Source organism: Schistocerca piceifrons, chromosome 6, assembly GCF_021461385.2.
Source record: "Schistocerca piceifrons isolate TAMUIC-IGC-003096 chromosome 6, iqSchPice1.1, whole genome shotgun sequence".
In the NCBI taxonomy this organism is placed as follows: domain Eukaryota; kingdom Metazoa; phylum Arthropoda; class Insecta; order Orthoptera; family Acrididae; genus Schistocerca; species Schistocerca piceifrons.
This window is the reverse complement of record NC_060143.1, coordinates 334,198,513-334,220,069: the sequence shown is the minus strand read 5'-3', so window position 1 is coordinate 334,220,069 and position 21,557 is coordinate 334,198,513.

Here is a 21,557-nt window from a genome sequence, read left to right as displayed (position 1 = left end):
ACTATAGTGGTAGTAGTGGAGGACTGGAAGTGGCTGGTGTTGCTAGTATATTCCAGCTTTGTGAGGCGTGTGATAAAGTGCGATATGTTAATTACCTTGGTGACGGTGATTCTAAAAGTTTCAAACATGTTCAAGGACTGAAGCCCTATGGTGATGATGTTGTAGTGCAGAAATTTGAGTGTATTGGACACGTACAGAAGCGAATGGGAACAACAAGACTTCGGCGACTGAAAGCTTTGTACAAAAAACAAAAACTCAGTGATGGTAAAGGGTTGGATGGGAAGGGAAGGTTAACTGACAGTGTAATTGACAAAATACAGAACAATTATGGAATGGCTATTAGGTAAAATACACAAAGTGTCGACGAAATGAAGAAGGCTGTTTGGGCTCTTTTTTTTCATACTTCTTCAACCGATGAAAATCCCCAACATAGCTTGTGTCCCAAAGAAGAAGACAGTTGGTGTAAATATAACAAAGAATTGCTAACTGGTGAAGTGTACACTCATAAGCATAGTCTGCCTCATGCAATAATGGAGGTGATAAAACCTATTTTCAGAGACTTAGCAGCACCTGAACTGTTGAAAAAGTGTATTCACGGAAAAACTCAAAACCACAATGAAAGTTTAAATAGTGTTATATGGTCGAGAATCCCCAAGACTGTATTTGTTGGAATAGAAACACTTCACTTTGGTGTGTATGATGCTGTTGCGACTTTCAATGATGGCAACATTGTAAGTTGCAAGGTATTTAGAAATATGGGAATGAAGATAGGTTCTAACATGGTACGAGCGATGCTTGCTTTAGACAAGGAACGCCTTCGGGCTGCAGACAGGGCTGTAAAGAGTCTAGAAATACAAGCAAGAGTAAACAGGAGGAGGAACAAGAGGAAGCTGGAGGAGGAGTTTGCAGAGGATGAAGGTAATCCATCCTATGGACTTGGAACGCACTAAAATGTTAATTCGATCTTTGTCGCTCGATTCCCAAAACTTTTATTTTCTCATACTAATTACATGTTTTCTAAGGATCTTCCAAACATATTTGTTTCAAACTTTCAGTAAATGTTACACAGTACCTTCTGCATAATTTGACACAGCCTTTTTCCAAAAAACTGTATATTTTTGAATATATAAATAAAAAATTGCAAAAAAATGTTGTGAATTTTCACTACAATTGAAAAAAAATCATCTTTAATAACTGAACTAAAATTTTGTAAAATCCCTGTGTTAAGTTGTAGCCCATATTCCAATAAATAATCTGTAAAAAGTTCAACTTCCTACCTCAAATACTTTGTGAGGAAAGATGTAATTTATAAGCATTATTTTAACATTGCAAGTATAGGGCGTTCCGGAGCCCCTTAACTGAACAAGAATATAGCAACATCTATTCCCATCAGAGCGAAATCCTTTCTGTCGCACTCCATCGTTCAGCCACTTTCTTGAAGTCCTTCTCTTTTTTTTTTTTTTTTTGGTCATCAGTCTACTGACTGGTTTGATGCGGCCCGCCACGAATTCCTTTCCTGTGCTAACCTCTTCATCTCAGAGTAGCACTTGCAACCTACGTCCTCAATTATTTGCTTGACGTATTCCAATCTCTGTCTTCTTCTACAGTTTTTGCCCTCTACAGCTCCCTCTAGTACCATGGAAGTCATTCCCTCATGTCTTAGCAGATGTCCTATCATCCTGTCCCTTCTCCTTATCAGTGTTTTCCACATATTCCTTTCCTCTCCGATTCTGCGTAGAACCTCCTCATTCCTTACCTTATCAGTCCACCTAATTTTCAACATTCGTCTATAGCACCACATCTCAAATGCTTCGATTCTCTTCCGTTCCGGTTTTCCCACAGTCCATGTTTCACTACCATACAATGCTGTACTCCAGACGTACATCCTCAGAAATTTCTTCCTCAAATTAAGGCCGGTATTTGATATTAGTAGACTTCTCTTGGCCAGAAATGCCTTTTTTGCCATAGAGAGTCTGCTTTTGGTGTCCTCCTTGCTCCGTCCGTCATTGACTATTTTACTGCCTAGGTAGCAGAATTCCTTAACTTCATTGACTTCGTGACCATCAATCCTGATGTTAAGTTTCTCGCTGTTCTCATTTCTACTACTTCTCATTACCTTCGTCTTTCTCCGATTTACTCTCAAACCATACTGTGTACTCATTAGACTGTTCATTCCGTTCAGCAGATCATTGATATCCTTTCACCTTGTATTTTAATTCCACTCCTGAATCTTTGTTTTATTTCCATCATTGCTTCCTCGATGTACAGATTGAAGAGTAGGGGCGAGAGGCTACAGCCTTGTCTTACACCCTTCTTAATACGAGCACTTCATTCTTGATCGTCCACTCTTATTATTCCCTCTTGGTTGTTGTACATATTGTATATGACCCGTCTCTCCCTATAGCTTACCTCTACTTTTTTCAGAATTTCGAACAGTTTGCACCATTTTATATTGTCGAACGCTTTTTCCAGGTCGACAAGTCCTATGAAAGTGTCTTGATTTTTCTTTAGTTATTGCTGAGTCAGATTACTGTTACTGAGAAGGACTTGATTGGCTAAAGAAAAATTAAGTCCTTCTCAGTAACAGTAATCTGACTCAGCAATAACATACCACATTGTATAGCAGAATTGTATAACATCTCCATCTTCAAACGGCAGATAATGACATTTCTATTAAAGCAACAATAATGATAACCATTGTCTCTGTATGTAGTCATCGCCTCTGCACATCCTTCTGCTCAGCCAGCTCTTCCTCATTTCCCAGTATTCTTAATGGTCCAGTCTCCTTAAATTTCCTTTCTCCAGAACTCAATAATCAGACAAGATCTATTTTGTACATCTATAAATTCTTTTTACATCTGCCACTATCATTATTATCATTATTATTGCTATCATTATTATTATTATTAGTAGTAGTAGTAGTAGTAGTATTACTATTATCATTATAAGTGGCAATGGCAGCAGCTGTAGTAGAAGTTCGGCCAGTAATAGCGTTATTAGTTCAGTATTATTTACTCACGGCGAACATCTCTGTCAGGAGGTTCAATATGGAGCTTTTATCACTGGATCAGCTGCTTTGGGCAGCTACTTTGTCAGGCATTGTTTTGGTTTCTGTTGATGCTATTGGTGGATGGTACTTCACAAGGAATGGCCTGCATCTCAATAGAAAAGGGAAGGTAAATTGGCTAGGATGATAGCAAAATCTTTAATGGGAGGGGGGGGGGGGGCACTGGAACTCATGGGAGTACCTCATTTTTACGCTTAGATCAGAGTTAAATGATTCAACATTAAACAAAGTGAAGCTTAATGAGAAGCTCAGACAGACAGGTACTAGAGATTTTAAGATATCATAAGATTCTTATATAAGTACAATGAAAACTAATGTTAATGTGTCACAAGAGTCTCATAAAAACACAGTGAAAAATAATGTTAGTATATTGCATCAGAATATCAGGGGATTAAAAAACAAAGTATTTGAGCCACTTGTTTGTACAGAAGATTTACAAAATGAGGGCAGAGTAGATCCACTATGCCTGTCTGAACATCATATAGTCACAGATATGGAAAATCTAAATGCAGGTGGATATAAGCTATAGCACATTTAATTAGAGACACTATGGAGAGAGGAGGAATTGCCATGTATGTTAAAATTTATCACAGTTGAAAAACTTAGAAACTAAAAATTTTTCTGTAGAGCAACATACAGAAGAATGTATGTGTGAGATTAAACTAAACAATGGTACTTCTATAATTGTAGCTGTGTATAGAGCCCCACTGGGAAATTTTCAGCTGTTTTAGAAAAACTTGGATTCTTTGTTCTGCTGTTTGTCAGACAGAGGGAAGCAAATTATTGCTCATGGGGATTTCAATGTAGATTTTCTAAAAGAGTCCAAAAGAAAGCTGACCTCCAAGTATGCAATTTGACATAAGTTATTGATTTTCCTATTCGGATGCTACAGAAGAGCAGCACATTGATAGATAATATTTTCATAGACCAAGATAAATTTAATCAAATAATAATTTTTCCCATTAAGAATGGTCTGTCTGATCATGATGCACAGCTAGTTACAGTATATGACATAGCTCCATACAGTAATGCAAAACAGTCCCACAAAATAGTATGTTCAGTTAACGATTTAACAATTGCAAGTTTTAGGGAAACAGAAACAGTCAAATGTTATAAACACTACTCCACTGTACTGAGAAAAGTTACTAATATGTCCAGAAATATATGAATTATGTGTGAGATTAGCACCTCTGATAATAAAATTAAAACAATTTGGAATATTGTTAAAAGGGAAATAGGGGAACCAAGAGTACTTCAAGGGTGTATTTCTATCAAACTCAATGAAAAGTTAGGTTACAAAAAGTCAGAAATAGAAAATATTTTTAATAAACATTTTTAAGTGTTGTAGAGAAAATAGGATCCCACTATTCACTCACTGCTTTATATGGAAGAGGCAGTACCTATGCAATTAGATAACATTGAAATTCAACCCACCTCTCTTACTGAAATTCGGAAATAATAAATTCACAAAAGAGTAAAAGATTTGCATGGAATTGATGGAATTTCCAAAAAGAGTATTAAGAGCTTGTTTCCAACAGATAAGTAGGATTCTCAGCCACATATGTAGCAGCTCATTGAAACAGGGCATTTTTCCCAATAGACTGAAATATGCTATTGTTAAACCACTGCATAAAAAAGGGGATAGGTCATGTTGCTACTAACTACTACCCAATCTCACTTCTGATAGCTTTACCCAAAATTCTAAAAAAGTAATATATTCAAGAGTAGCTTCACATAATTGTAAAAATGAAGTATTAACAAAATGTCAGTTTGGTTTTCAGAAACGCTTTCCAACAGAAAATACTACATATGATTTCACTGATCAAATTTTAAATGCTCAAATAACCTAACATCACCCATTGGGACATTTTGTGATCTCTTAAAGGCTTTTGACTGTGCGAATCATGTAATTCTTCTAGATAAACTTAAGTATTGTGGTATGAGTGGGACAGTGCACAAATGGTTTAATTCGTATTTAACTGGAAGAACATAGAAAGTTGAGATTAACAGTACAGATAGTTTGGAAAAATCATCAGAGTCCTCTAGCTAGGGAGGTATCAAGAATGGTGTCCCATGGGATTAAGTCTTGGGTCCTTTATTGTCCTTAATATACGTTAATGACTTGCCACTCTATATTCATGAAGATGCAAATCTAGTTCTTTTTGCTGATAGTACATGTATAGTAATCATGCCCAACAAACAAGAATTATCTGAGGAAACTGAAAATAATGTGATTCATTTTAAGTGGTTCTCAGCAAGTGGACTCTTACTCAATTTTGAGAAAAAACAGTATATACAATTCTGTACAGTAAGGGGCATAACACCATTGATAAACACAGGCTTTGAACGGAAGTCTCTTGTTAAAGCAGAACGTTCGGAATATCTGGATGTGTGCACTGATGAGAAATTGAAGTGGAAGAAACACATTGATGATCTGCTGAAATGACTGGGTTCAGCTACTTATGTTATTAGGGTTATTGCAAATTTTTATGATAAACATATCAGTAAATTAGTGTACTATGTCTACTTTCATTCAATGCCTTCACATGACATCATATTTTGGGGTAATACATAATTAAGAGAACAAGCATTAATTGCACAGAAGCTTGTAATCAGAATAATAGTCCACCCAATATCACCTTGTAGACATTTATTTAAGGAATTCGGGATACCTTCGCAATACATATATTCACTTATGGAATTTGTTATTAATAACACATCCCAATTCAAAAATAATAGCGAAGTGCATAGCTACATCACTAGAAACAAAGACTGATCTTCCCTATTGTGGGTTAAATCTCACTTAGGCACAGAGAGGGGGAGTTATACTGCCACAAAAATATTTGGTCATTTGCCAAAGAGCATTAAAAGTCTAACAGATAGCCAACCAACATTTACAAACAAATTAAAAGAATTTCTGAATGACGACTCGCACTCAGTAGATGACTTTTTAGATATGAAGAAATAACTGTAAAAAACAAAAAAATATGTAATGAAAACTTACATTAAATTGACATGTTCCACATCATTACAAAATCTCATATTCATGGTCTATGGAAGAAATATTAATGTAATGTAACATTGTCACAACAGACACTCAAATTATTTAATGCTATTTGTCCTATAACGATTGTTATTACTATGATTACTATGATGTAAGAAAAGATAAATGTGTGAAACTCTGATTTAAGAGAGGGCCTGATGACCCTAATCAGAACAGGTTAAATGAATAAGTAAGTAAATTAAATAAAAAATGTAAATGTTGCATACTTGCTGCATATAATATGCTTTATGTAAGAAGGTGGCCAATTTTTAGCTGTTCCTCACATCCCCATCCATTAATTGCTAGCAGCCAACAAGATTCATTCTCTCTCCAAGGGGCTAGACATAAGTTACAATTAGACTGCGAGAATCTCTCTCCTGCAAACTATGCTGTTGCCTTACTTCACAATAATGCAGTTTAATTCACAGAGCGACTGAATTCTTCATTCAGATGTCGATGTTAATTTCTTCTAGCAGTATAGCTGTGAATGTGTATGTGTAAATGTGATAGTGCGATTTCCAAATAAATATACCATGTGACAGCAATAAATGTGAAGTGCTTCACAAGCAGGGGAGGATGTTTATTTGCGACATTTACAACTTTTTCAAACATGAATCTAAAAGTGGAACTTCTATTTTTGACTTTCTGACACAAGAACACACTGCAGAAGCGTGTGTCGACAAGAGAAGTGTACAAGGATTGTCAGCACTGTAGAAACTGAAGTAAAATTTGGTTTCATGTTGCCTGGGAAACATCGAAATCGCAAGAAGCTGGTAACACAACTGGATCATTTTGACAACTATATTTTACAGAGTTCCATGTTTAAAAAGATGTTGGCTTGAAATATGTTGACAATAGAGTTTTTAATTGAAAGAAGTGACATTGTTGCAGCGCGAGTCACATCCCTTATAAAGGTGCACAATACAAAAGAAGGAGGTGGTTCAAAATTGCATTACCTTGTTGAAACATGGGTGAATCATGATCATTCCATGAGTAACTGCACGAAAATGAGTGATGGTACTGACAGTTTTAAAGTTCCCATAGCAATAGGTTCTCAGATAATTATTCTGCATGCTGACTTCTTCTGGTTTTGTTTCTGAGGCTAAACTTGGATTTAGGTATAAGATAAACAACTGTGACTACCATTCGGAAATAAACGCTGTCACTTTCCAGAAGTAATTCACTGAACAGTTCTTATCGTGCCTTGCTTCAAAGTGGGTCACTACAATTACCTTGCCAGTTATCATTCATCTAATACAGAGAAAACAACAAGTACAAACATGAGGAAAGTGGATATTTTGTCTGGCTTAAAAATAAAAATATTCCACACAGAATAATCCAGACTCATGCCGAACTTCTGCAGTTGGTTAATATATACAAGAACGTACAGAATATACAGAATGTACAAATTTGACTTTCGTGCACATGAATGTGGTCACCGAATTTTGCGCCTGTACTCATAACATTGTCAGTACGATCCGATAGAATTAATTTGAGCACAAGTTAAAAGATATAGGGGACGAAAACAAAACATTCAGGATCACAGACACTGGACCACTTGTACATGAAGCAACAAACAACATCCCCCCTTCAACGCTGAAAAACTTTAGAAAGCAGCCTTTGATAGAGAGAGGAAAAGGAGAAAAACCTTGAATTTATCATCCTAAATATACGATCAGATAGTTCAGACGTGCACTCAGGTAGCTCTGACGATGGAATTACGATGTAGACTTTGGAACAAAGTAAAGTTATAATAGTTCTTGGTTTTGAAGACTCATGGCTTACAAAATCTTTTTCTCGACGTATCAGTTGCATACACAGTATATGAGAACTTCCTAGCCTTTATTAATTAGGAATTTGTATCATATGAAGTATGCAGGCTGTAACATTCAACATATTGCCCAAGGAGAAGTTAAGCTTTCCCAGCATTATTTTGCCCTAATTACTCGCGAGAATGAGAAGACATAAATTTGCCAAAAACTTCGTTTTTTCAACACGTAAACACCTGCAATTTTCGAGGCACAAATTGGAAAATGCCTTAAAATGACAGGAAGGGTTTCCTGTTGTTATATCCGACGTTTTCGACGTTATCGGTCAGCATTTCCTTGAGTTATTCACAGAAGACAGTTAATTGTTTGATTGTTCTATGTATCATAACTGCAGTGTTTCATTTTAATGTCAAACAAGTTAGTTTACACTCAGAATGTCCACTGACAGAAAAAAATTTGATAACATACAAATTTTTACGATCGTCTTTTGCACTAGCACTTCCTACAAGTAGTTCTTTCTTACACAGTGATTTACACTTAACTAAAGGCAAGCACATCCATATACAAACATTATACACATTTTAAAAAATTATATGGAGTACAGGTTGTAGTCAACCAACTACAATGTGTTCGGTCTGAGATTCAAATTATGACATTTATTACAACAAGTTTCGATTATCTCTTCGTTAGCCATTCGTCATTCTGAGAAAAATCGTGCTTGACTTCTTCACAAAGCTGCGTCAGCTGCTCTCTACTTTACTTTACTCTACTTTACTATATCTTCATCATTTACCAGCCATGGCTGGACAGACTGCGTCACAAATACGATGATTATCAACTAACATTTATACAACACCATATACAAAATTTATATTACAAATAAAAGAAAATATTTATGCAGTGCACAAAAACACATAGAATATAACGGGAATGAAATATAACTAAACAGGAAAGTAAAACTTCATAGCAGCAAATGAAAATACCATAAAGCAAAATGTCACACACACAAAGTTTCATTTTTGCAAAATATGTACTTTAAGTAAAACACAAAATTAAATGTGTAGTTAACATAAGAAGAAGATTAAATTTAGGCAAAATTTTATATAAAACCACAATATTTATTATTTTCTCCATTCAGTAGAACCGCTGTTGAAAAACTCTTCCAATGAATATAGTGGATGTTGTTTCAAGTCCTGAGCAATTTTTTTCCGAAATAATTATGGTGGCAGGGATTTCACTTCTGGAGGCAGTTGATTGTACATTTTTAGGGCGACTGTTGGAAAGCTGTCTTGTGTACTTGATAGGCGACACCTTGGCACTTCAATGTTCCTCTTACAGCGAGTGTCATGATTATGTATTTCTTGTCTTATGCTAAAATTCCCTTGATTTTCTTTTATATACATGAGGCAGAAATACACATACTGGCTAAAGACAGTCATTATGCCCAGCCTGGTGAAAATAGGCTTACAGTGGTCCAGTCTTTTACTAGAGGATATGATCCTGATGGCTTTTTTTTGTAATAGCAACACATCTTTGCTGCCTGAGGAGTGTCCCCACAACAACAGTCCATAGCTAATGTGGCTGTGGAAGAGTGAATGGTAGACTATTGTGAGAAACTGGTCAGTTATTACCCTCTTCAGCTTCCTCAGGAGGTATATCACACGAGAAAGTTTGGTGCATACATATGCAGTGTGATCATTCATGGAGAGATTGCTGTCAATCTTGAAGCCCAGTAGTCTGACAGTCTCCATGTTTTCTTGGTCTTCAATGTTGGTTAGACTACATATCAAATGTTGGGTTTTTTCTTCATTGATCTTCATTTTGTTTATTACGAACCATTCTTTTATTTCTTCAAACATCAAATTTGATGCACCAAGAGCTTCTGCGGCTGTATGTCCTTTGTCAATAAGGGTAGTGTCATCTGCAAACTGCAACATTTGACTATTACAGCTCATATCATTGACATATATGAGGAATAGGAGAGGTCCTAATACTGATCCTTGGGGCACTCCATGTTCCAGTTTTTGTTCAAGAGAAGTTGCTCCATGCACTGATACTACCTGCTTTCGGTTTTCCAAATAAGATTGGAGTGTTGATAGAACAACACCTCCTACACCATAGCATCTTAACTTGGTTGTTAGTGCTGTGCGTGAGATGCAGTCAAAGGCTTTGCTGAGGTCACAGAGTGTCAGTGCCACACTCTCTCTCTCTTCAAAACTCTGTCGAATTGTTTTTAATAAGTCCAGTGTGGCTGTCACTGTTGATCTCCCTTTGCGGAATCCGAGCTGTGTGTTTTGGAATAAGTTGTTTTCCCCAAAGTAATTCAGTACCTGGCGGTGCATCACAGACTCAGTAACTTTGGCTAGTACTGGTACCACTGAGATTGGTCTGAAGCTGGACACCTCACAAGGATCCCCCTTCTTATATATTGGTACTGTGCGCTCCAGTTTAAGGAAGTCTGGGAAGACACCAGAAGATAGACATTTGTTTATTGCTATGGCCAGTGGCTGAGCTAATTCTGCAATAATTTTCTTTAGCAGTGTGCAGGACACGCCATAGATGTCTACACTTTCTGAGTGTTTGTAGGAGTTCACAATTTTTATCATGTCTTCAGGGTGTACTTCCTTCCAGTTTTGAATACTGCAACTGTCTGCATTTCTTATGTTTGCAGTTGGATCTAGGTCAGAGTGTGGAATTTCACTCACTGTCTTTTCCACTATTCTGACAAAATATTAATTGAAGTCATCAGGGCTACACGAATTTAAGCAGGAGGTAGTCTTCTTTCTGTTCTCATTTACAAGATTCCAGGCAGCTTTACAAGGATTTTGGGCCTCTTTAATGTATGTATCATTATATTTCTGTTTTGCTTCCTCTACTGCCTTCCTATAAGCTTTTTTGGCTTTTAGGTAGTTGCGGTGATGTAATTCTTTAGCTGGATTGTCTAAAGCTGATTTCATTCGGTCCTTGCACATTGTTACAATACACTTCAATTTATTGAGCTCGGCGGTGTACCATTATTTCACATTGATAACTTTCTGCCTGCCTTGTGATTTGTCCAGAGGATTCTTCACAGGTCTTACCAGAAACATGTCATCAAATATTGCTTTTAAGGTTTGGAACAGACATAAGAAAGAATCACTGCCTACTAACTCTGCAATTTTCTGCTGCCAGTTTACACAAGATAGAGCTGCTTTGAGATCATTTAGTCTCTCTTCTTTAACAAATCTTCTTTTGAATGTGTAATTTGAATGCCATGTGCTTATCTGCGGTTTGCTCCTCATACTGGTTTCCATTACTAGTGCACAGTGATCTGCTATCCTAGGTTCAACTACACTGAGTTTATAATCCCAGATGTTGAGGTTGGTGATTATGGTGTCCAGGCGTGCACCACCCCTTCTTGGGAGCTTATTTGCAATAAACAACCCAAAACTGGTAATTAATCTCATAAAGACCCTCTCTCTGGCATCTCCATCACCTATGTGTACGTTAAAATCTCCACACAGTGCGATTTTTGACTTTAGGCGTGTTAGGTAACACAAACAGTTCTCCATATGTCCAATAAAATTCTCAAAGTCACCATCTGGTGAATGGTACACAGAAACAACAACTAAATCAATATTTGTTAATAACAGTGCAGCTAATTCAAGATCAAAATCCACACAAAAACTGCTTAAATCAATTTCCTTGATGCTATGATCTCTGTTGGCATACACAGAGACCCCACCGTGGGTTGCAGTTCTTCGAAACCAAGCACTGGCCATGTCTAAGTATTCAACAGATTTATAGAAGTCACCTTCTGCTTCAGCTAGCCAGTGTTCACAAATACATAAAACATCTGGTTTAATTTCTTCTATAAAAAATGATAGGAGATCCATTTTGGTTCTTATTCACTGCGCATTCACACTCGCAATGATTATAGGCATATTTTTTCAGTACTAGAAACATTCTTGTGCAGTGATCCTTGATTTTAACTTCATAATCTATTTTATTGGCGTAACAGATGGTCTCTGGAACAAAAAACGCTTAATTGCAACATTTTTGGGCCATACAGCAGTGTCCATTAGCTTGTCTTTTAGATGAAAGTCTGCACCAATCTTAAAACTACTATTTACACCCTTAGATTCCAATTTTTCTACGTGAAAGTTGCTATGACCTGGTAGGATTTTCTTCAAAAAGTTAATTACGTTTTCTGCTGTCGTTCCACCCTTCATCTTTCCTAAATGAAACCATGCTCTCTTTTTCCCATACAGCATTCCTTGGTCATCACCAGTGCCTATTATTTTATTTTTCCTGTCACTAACACTTGAATTTCCAACTACTGAGATGGCATTGGTTGGAGAAGTTGATCTGATAGTCACTGTCTGTGGCAGTTTGCATGGTATATCTGTATTTAGCGCTGTATTATTTGTTTCTTGTTCTGCAGAAGTTGTTGGGGTTTTCTTGTCCCTATGGCGAAAACTTCTTTTCCTAGAACTTACTACACACCACTCTGTATTGGGTGAGAGTTTATTTTCTGAGGAATCTGCAGAGTTGTAGGACTATTTTCGTCTTTATTAACGCCAGATCCTGTTTTATTGACCGATACATTGTTTACATCAAAACTCTCATTTGATTCCATGATATCAGTTTGATTACAATTTACGGTTGGGGATTTTTCGTCTGGAATGATCTGTTTTCCTTGTTGTAGAAAGGGATTTGAACAGTTTCTGTCACTACTTACATTATTACAGCATTCATCAGCGCCGTTTTCTCGATCACCAACAGTTGTTTTGGATATGTGAGTCGGGTTGCACAGCACATTAACCACAATATGGTGTTTATGTTTATCTGCCGCCAAATCCGTTTGTTTACCATTTGCAGTACCAATGTTTTCCTGGACAAATTCACTTACTTTGCTATAACCACTTTCCAAGGAGTCAGCACCGTTTACAAGTGGTTTTTCACATATGTTTACGTTATATTTTGGAGACTGCAATTCTTCAATCTTAGAATCAGCACTGATAATTGTATCCAGCTTTTTATTCATTGATAGGTTATCTTCCAATATTTTATTTGTTAACTTGAGTATATTTTGCAAGTATTCTAATAATTTTACGTCACCGTTCACTTCAATATCACCTTTGTGTTTCTGCACTTCAGGTTCATGTAAATTTTCGCTACTTAACCTCTTTTCACAGGACACACAGTGAAACTGAATTCGATCTTTAGAACATGCTACTGTACGAGCTTCACTGTTACTAACGCCTACACACTCGTTGTGAAAGGATTTATTACACCATAATCCACAAAGTAGCACTATATCTGTCGTTTTAATAAATTTTTTGCATGCTTCACATGATCGAACATCACTTGCCGCCATCTTGCATACTACATTTCCTTCCGACGTCAGAAGGACTGTAGCTGTGGAGCAGGGGACACAATGTCAAGAGCTGAAATGAGATTTCTCTCATTTAGACGCCTAATCGAATTCAGAATATTAAAATGAATTATATCCCTGATAGATATCAACGTACAATACGATGTACCATAGGCAACACAGTTCAGTAATGCGGGCTTTGTTTTCCTGCTCTCTGCCATCACGCATGTGCAGACCTCGTCCCCTCACGCTTCCCTACCGCTCCGCCTCTATGCTTTGAAGCGCCTTCCTACATGACATGGGCTATAGGACAGTAGCACTGATAAAACAACATATCCACATAGCATACAACATTTATTACGTAAGACCAAGGAATAACTAACTACTATAGGTCCAAAGAGTATGTAAGTATCACTAGACTCCTCTTTGAGCATAAATACTTCAAATTCTATGCACTGCAGCCATCACTGCAACACCTGATCACTACATCACTCCCCCACTAATATCAACGATATCTGGTACAGAATCTACTGTGACATCTTGTTCATGTGATCACTTGCTCTGTGAAGCCTGGTGTTGTATTTTGTGAACTGCCATTTATGACACAGTGTGATTGAGTCACATCTGCTGTAATATCCGTGAGTTTGTCATTCACTGATTGTCGTTCCTGGCTCATTGCCAGTAGCTGAGGGTCCAGTATTTCAAGTAGGTGTAGGATCTGCACTGCCTGTGCCAATGGGTGAACTGCAAAATGCAGGCTTCAGGCGATCCACAAAGACTGTAATGGGAGTAACCATAATGTCGACCTTGAACATCTTTTCACCTATGTCAAGGACTGTGTAGAGTCTGTTGTACAGGGGTCTGCGTAGTTTGCGTACCACGTTGTGCCGAATAAAGACTTGATCACATGTTGTTACATCCTTGAAAACGAAAGGAAGACTGAGTTGGCCCTGCAGTTCAATAGCGCGGACTTGCTTGATTTGTACCTTTAGCGTGGAGACAAAGTCTGATGCATCAGTATAGTCATTTCGTGTATTCTTGAGGAATTCGAACAATAGCCATATTACTTGGCCATATACGAGATCAGCTGCTGTAGCCTTGAGGTCTTCTTTAATGGTTGCATGGAGGCTGGGACGCAAAATGAGTAATGCTTCGGTCCAACGACTGGACTCGTGACAATGTTGTCCTCAATTGCTGGTGCACTCATGCGACAAGTCCGTTAGATGCCGATTGGTAAGCTGTAGTGGAGATATGCTTCATGCCTAACAGATTAGAGAGTGCTTTAAAAATACTACTCAAATTCGTGGCCTTGATCTGTGGCTACATGAAGAGGCACACCGAAATTGGCACTCAATCCCCGAGAGAACGTGGTTGACACTGTTGCAGCGGTTATATTATTCATAGGAAAGGCTTCTGACCAGCTCAAAAAGCGGTCGATGGTCGTGAGGCAGTAAGTGGAATCTTCAGATGGTGGTGACTATTAGATTATGTCTAAACGGAAGTGCTCGAATCTTTGATTAGCTGGGATGTTGTTGCTGTGGTCTTCAGTCCAGAGACTGGTCTGATGCAGCTCTCCATGCTACTCTATCCTGTGCAATCTTCTTCACCTCCCAGTACCTACTGCAGCCTATATCCTTCTGAAACTACTTAGTATACTCATCTCTGGTCTCCCTCTACGATTTTTATCCTCCACGCTGCCATCCAGTACTAAATTGGTGATCCCTTGATGCCTCAGAATATGTCCTACCAACCGATCCTTTCTTCTAGTCAAGGTGTGCCACAAATTTCTCTTCTCCCTAATTCTGTTCAATACCTCCTAATTAGCTATATGGTCTACCCATCCAATCTTCTGCATTCTTCTGTACTGCCACATTTCGAAATCTTTTATTCTCTTTTTGTCCAAACTATTTATCGGCCACATTTCACTTCCATATATGGCCACACTCCATACAAATACTTTCAGAAACGTCTTCCTGACACCTAAATTTATACTCGATGTTAATAAATTTCTCTTCTTCAGAAACGCTTTCCTTGCCATTGCCAGTCTACACTGTATATCCTCTGTACTTTGACCATCATCAGTTATTTTGCTCCCCAAATAGCAAAAGTCATCTACTACTTTAAATGTCTAATTTCCTAAACTAATTCCATCAGCATCACCTGCCTTCATTCAACCACATTCCATCACCCTCAGTTAGCTTTTGATGATGCTCATCTTGTATCCTCCTTTCAAGACATTGTCCATTCCGTTCAACTGCTCTTTCATATCCTTTGCTGTCTCTAACAGAAATACAATGTCATCGGCGAACCTCAAAGTTATTATTTCTTCTCCATGGATTTTAATTCCTACTCCGAATTTTTGTTTTGTTTCCTTTATTGCTTGCTCAATGCACAGATTGAATAACATCAGGGATAGGGTATAACACTGTCTCACTCCCTTCACAGCCACTGAATCCCTTTCTTGTCCCTCGACTCTTATAATTGCCATCTGGTTTCTGTACAAATTATAAAAAGCCTTTCGCTCCCTGTATTTTACCCCTGCCACCTTCAGAATCTCAAAGAGAGTATTCCAGTCAACATTGTCAAAAGCTTTCTCTAAGTCTACAAATGCTAGAAACGTAGGTTTGCCTTTCCTTAATCTACCTTGTAACATATATTGTAGGGTTAGTATTGCCTCACGTGTTCCAACATTCCTATGGAATCCAAACTGATCTTCCCTGAGCTCAGCTTCTACTAGTTTTTCCATTTGTCTGTAAAGAATTCGCGTTAGTATTTTGCAGCTGTGACTTATTAAACTGATAGTTCGGTAATTTTCACATCTGTCAAGACCTGCTTTCTTTGAGATTGGAATTATTATATTCCTCTGGAAGTTTGAGGGTATTTCGCCTGTCTCATAGACCTTGCTCACCAGAGCAGGTAGAGATTTGTCAGGGCTGGCTCTCCCAAGGCTGTCAGTAGTTCTAGTGGAATGTTGTCTAATCCTGGGGCCCTGTTTCGACATAGGTCTTTCAGTGCTCTGTCAAACTCTTCATGTGATATCATATCTCCCATTCCATCTTCACCTACATCCACTTCCATTTCCATACTACTGTGCTCAAGTACATCGCCCTTGTAGACACACTCTATATTCTCCTTCCACCTTTCTGCTTTGCCTTCTTTCCTTAGAACTGAGTTTCATCTGAGCTCTTGACATTCGTACAAGTGGATCTCTTTTCTCCAAAGGTCTCTTTAACTTTCCTGTAAGAAGTATCTATCTTACCCCTAGTGAGATAAGCCTCTACATCCTTGCATTTGTCCCCTAGCCATCCCTGCTTAGCCATTTTGCACTTCCTGTCGATCTCATTTTTTAGGTTTTTGTATTCCTTTTTGCCTGCTTCTTTACTGCTACTTTATATTTTCTCCTTTCATCAATTAAATTCAATATCTCTTTTGGTTCTACTAGCCCTCATCTTTTTACCTACTTGATCCTCTGCTGCCTTTACTATTTCATCCCTCAAAGCTACCCACTCTTCTTCTACTACACTTCTTTCCCACATTCCTGTCAATCGTTCTCTAATGCTCTCCCTGAAATTCTCTACATCCTCTGGTTCTTTAAGCTGATCCAGATCCCATCTCCTTAAATTCCCTCGTTTTTGCCGTTTCTTCAGTTTTAATCTTCAGTTCATAACCAATAGGTTGTGGTCAGAGTCCACATCTGCTCCTGGAAATGTCTTACAATTTAAAACCGGGTTCCTAAATCTCTGTCTTACCATTATATAATCTATCTGATACCTTCTAGTATCTCCAGGTCTCTTCCGTGTATACAATCTACTTTCCTGGTTCTTGAACCAAGTGTTAGCCATGATTACGTTATACTCTGTGCAAAATTCTACCAGGTGGCTTCTTCTTTCATTTCTTATCCCCATTCCATATCCACCTACTACGTTTCCTTCTCTTCCTTTTCCTACTATCGAATTCCAGTCCTCCATCACTATCAAATTTTCGTCTCCTTTCACTATCTGATTAATTTCTTTTATGTCATCATACATTTCATCAATCTCTTCGTCATCTGCGAAGCTAGTTCGCACATAAACTTGAACTACTGTGGTAGGCGTGGGCTTCGTGTCTATCTTGGCCACAGTAATGTGTTCACTATCCTGTTTGCAGTAGCTTACGTGCGCACCTATTTTTCTATTCATTATTAAACCTACTCCTGCATTACCCCTATTTTATTTTGTATTTATAACCCTGTATTCACCTGACCAGAAGTCTTGTTCCTCATGCCAATGAACTTCGCAAATTCCCACTATATCTTACTTTAACCTATCCATTTCCCTCTTCAAATTTTCTAACCTACCTGCCCGATTAAGGGATCTGACATTCCACGCTCCAATCCATATAACGCCAGTTTTCTTTCTCCTGATAAAGACGTCCTCCTGAGTAGTTCCCACCCGGAGATCCGAATGGGGGACTATTTTACCTCCAGAATATTTTACCCAAGAGGACGCCATCATCATTTAACCATACAGTAAGGCTGCATGCCGTCCAGAAAAATTACGACTCTAGTTCCCCCTTGTTTTCAGCCGTTTGCAGTACCAGCACAGCAAGGCTGTTTTGGTTACTGTTATAAGGCCAGATCATTCAATCATCCAGACTGTTGCAACTGCATCTACTGAAAACCTGGGATAAATGTGCGAATTGCTGCCTTGGCATGTCTAGTGATTTTATTTCTGTGGCAAGCAAGGCAGTGTCTCGCATACAGGGGCTGCAATCCTTGTTCTTACTCAGCTACACAAATGCGCTCTTCAAAAGATTCACCATGCCGCTGACCCCCAGATGTGCTAAGTTATGCAATGACGCCATGGCTTGCTGTCGAAATTGCAGGTGAACAAACATTCCCGCCATCGTAACATCACAGTACTTCTGCATCTGATGTTACTAGGGTGTGTTGTGGGCACAGGCCAGCTGATTTCTGCAGTAGTGCACAGCTCTGGATCAATATGTTATGACCAGCCATGTGGTTTGTAGTCGTTTGTGGTTGTTAGAGAAAGTGTCCACTGGAATATTCAACTCACCCTGAACATGGATCGGCTGATATAATCTAAGATTGGCTGATATAATCTAAGCAGCATAGCTGTTGCAGTGATGCCTGTTCTGGCTTCTGACAAAAAGCAAATGGCAGTGATTCGTGGTTGGTACTCAGAGAGAAATGCTGTCCTTTGATCACAATGAGAAGCGTTTTTATGGCAGCACACGCCATGTAAAGCTTACGATCATATGGTAATCAGCCTTGTTGTACTTATGAAAACTTTTCACAGAAAACCCAGAAGGTTGCCAATACCGCTACATTTGTTGCTATAGTATGGCGCTTATCACTGTTGCTAATGCATCTACCATCTAAGCAAGTGGACCTGGACTATCGGATGCACTAACATTGTAACATCTGGATTCCATAGAAATGTTGGAACACGCGAGGCAATACTGACCCTATAACTTATCTTAGAAAATAGAGTAAGAAAAGGCAAACCTGCGTTTCTAGCATTTGTAGACTTAGAGAAAGCTTTTGACAATGTTGACTGGAATAATCTCTTTCAAATTCTGAAGGTGACATGGGTAAAATACAGGGAGCGAAAGGCTATTTACAATTTGTACAGAAACTAGATGGCAATTATAAGAGTCGAGGGGCATGAAAGGGGAGCAGTGGTTGGGAGGGGAGTGGACAGGGTTGCAGCCTATCCCAAATGTTATTCAATCTGTATATTGAGCAAGCAGTATAGGAAACAAAAGAAAAATTCGGATAGGAATTAAAATCCATGGAGAAGAAATAAAAACTTTGAGGTTCACCAATGACATTGTAATTCTGTCAGAGACAACAAAGGACCTGGAAGAGCAGCTGAACGGAATGTACAGTGTCTTGAAAGGAGAATATAAGGTGAACATCAACAGTAGCAAAACGAGGATAATGGAATGTAGTCGAATTAAATTGGGTGATGCCGAGGGTATTATATTACAAAATGAGATGCTGAAAGTAGTAAATGAGTTTTGCTATTTGGGGAGCAAAATAACTGATGATGGTCGAAGTACAAAGGATATAAAATGTCGACTGGCAATGGCAAGGAAAAACGTTTCTGAAGTAGAAAAATTTATTAACATCGAGTATAGATTTAAGTATCAGCAAGTCGTTTCTGAAAGTATTTGTATGGAACGTGACCATGGAAGTTAAATGTGGACAATATATAGTTTGGACAAGAAGAGAATAAAGGCTTTAGAAATGTGGTGCTACAGAAGAATTCTGAAGATTAGATGGGTAGACCACATAACTGATGAGGAGGTATTGAATTGAATTAGGGAGAAATTTGTGACACACCTTGACTAGAGGAAGGGATCGGTTGGTAGGACATGTTCTGAGGCATTAAGGGATCACCAATTTAGAACTGGATGGCAGCGTGGAGGGTAAAAATCGTAGAGGGAGACCAAGAGATGAATACACTAAGAAGTTTCAGAAGGATGTAGGTTGCAGTAGGTACTGGGAGGTGAAAAGCTTGCACAGGATAGAGTAGCACGGAGAGTTCCATGAAACCAGTCTCTGGACTGAAGACCACAACAACAACATCAATGTAACTTCAGTGATCGTGGTTCTCGCTTTTGCGAAAGCTACTTCAGACTCAGTGGTCAACAAGATTCCATCCTTCAGTTTCGGAGCACCTCTCAACAAGTCGTTTAATGGGGCTGTCAACTGTGCATTATTATGTACGATGGTGGAAATTTATAACGCCAATAAATCGTCACAATTCCGAGACAGTGACCGCCAAGAGTATACGAGTAGGGATTCCACTTTCTCTTGCGGCTGCCAGATTGCTAGGGCATGAATGGTGTATCTTAAGAAAATTCACTTACGTTGCACCGAATACACATTGCAAAGGGTTAATAATCAGTCCGTGTGAACGAAGGCAGTTGAAGATTTGGCGCAAGTGTTCCACATGCTCTGATTGTAGAACAGGCAGCGCCAAAATATCATCAATATATATGTAACAGAAATCAAGGTAAAGCATTAATTCGTCCATCAAACGACTTGTGCACCACTGAATAGTTCAAATGGCTTTCTCATGAACTTGAAGAGGCTGAACAGAGTACTAATGGCAGTCTTGTCTATGTCTTTAGAAGCAACAGGTATCTGATGATATACATGCACTAAAGCAATGGTAGATATGATGCATCTGCCATGTATGCTGCATACATAGTCCTCAATGCGTGGAACTGGATATCTGTCTGGGATTATCCTCACACAGAGATGACAGTATTCACCACATGATGCCGACCATTCTTCCTTTTTGGCACAACATGTAATAGCACAGCCTAGCTACTGTTTGAGGGTCGACAAATTCCTTGTGCCAACATGCACGAAAGCTCTTGCTTCACTACCCCTATCGTCTCAAGTGTTAATACACTACTGGCCATTAAAATTGCTACACCATGAAGATGACGTACTACAGACGCGAAATTTAACCGACAGGAAGAAGATGCTGTGATATGTAAATGAAGAGCTTTACAGAGCTTCCACACAACGTTGGCGCCGGTGGCGACACCTACAACGTGCTGACGTGAGGAAAGTTTCCAACCGATTTCTCATACACAAACAGCAGTTGACGGGCGTTGCCTGGTGAAACGTTGTTGTGATGCCTCGTGTAAGGAGGAGAAATGCGTACCAATACGTTTCCGACTTCGATAAAGGTCGGATTGTAGCCTATCGCGATTTCGGTTTATCGTATCGCGACACTGCTGCTCGCGTTGGTCGAGATCCAATGACTGTCAGCAGGATATGGAATCGGTGGGTTCAGGAGGGTAATACGGAACGCCGTGCTGGATCCCAACGGCCTCGTATTACTAGCAGTCGAGATGACAGGCGTCTTATCCACATGGCTGTAACGGATCGTGCAGCCACGTCTCGATCCCTGAGTCAACAGATGGGGACGTTTGCAAGACAACAACTATCTGCACGAACAGTTCGACGACGTTTGCAGCAGCATGGACTATCAGCTCGGAGACCATGGCTGCGGTTACCCTTAATGCTGCATCACAGACAGGAGCACCTGCGATGGTGTATTGAACGACGAACCTGGGTGTACGAATGGCAAAACGTCATTTTTTCGGATGAATCCAGGTTCTGTTTACAGCATCATGATTGTCGCATCCGTGTTTGGCGACATCGCGGTGAATGCACATGGGAAGCGTGTATTCGTCATCGCCATACTGGCGTATCACCTGGCGTAATGGTATGGTGTGCCATTGGTTACACGTCTCGGTCACCTCTTGTTCGCATTGACGGCACTTTGAACAGTGGAC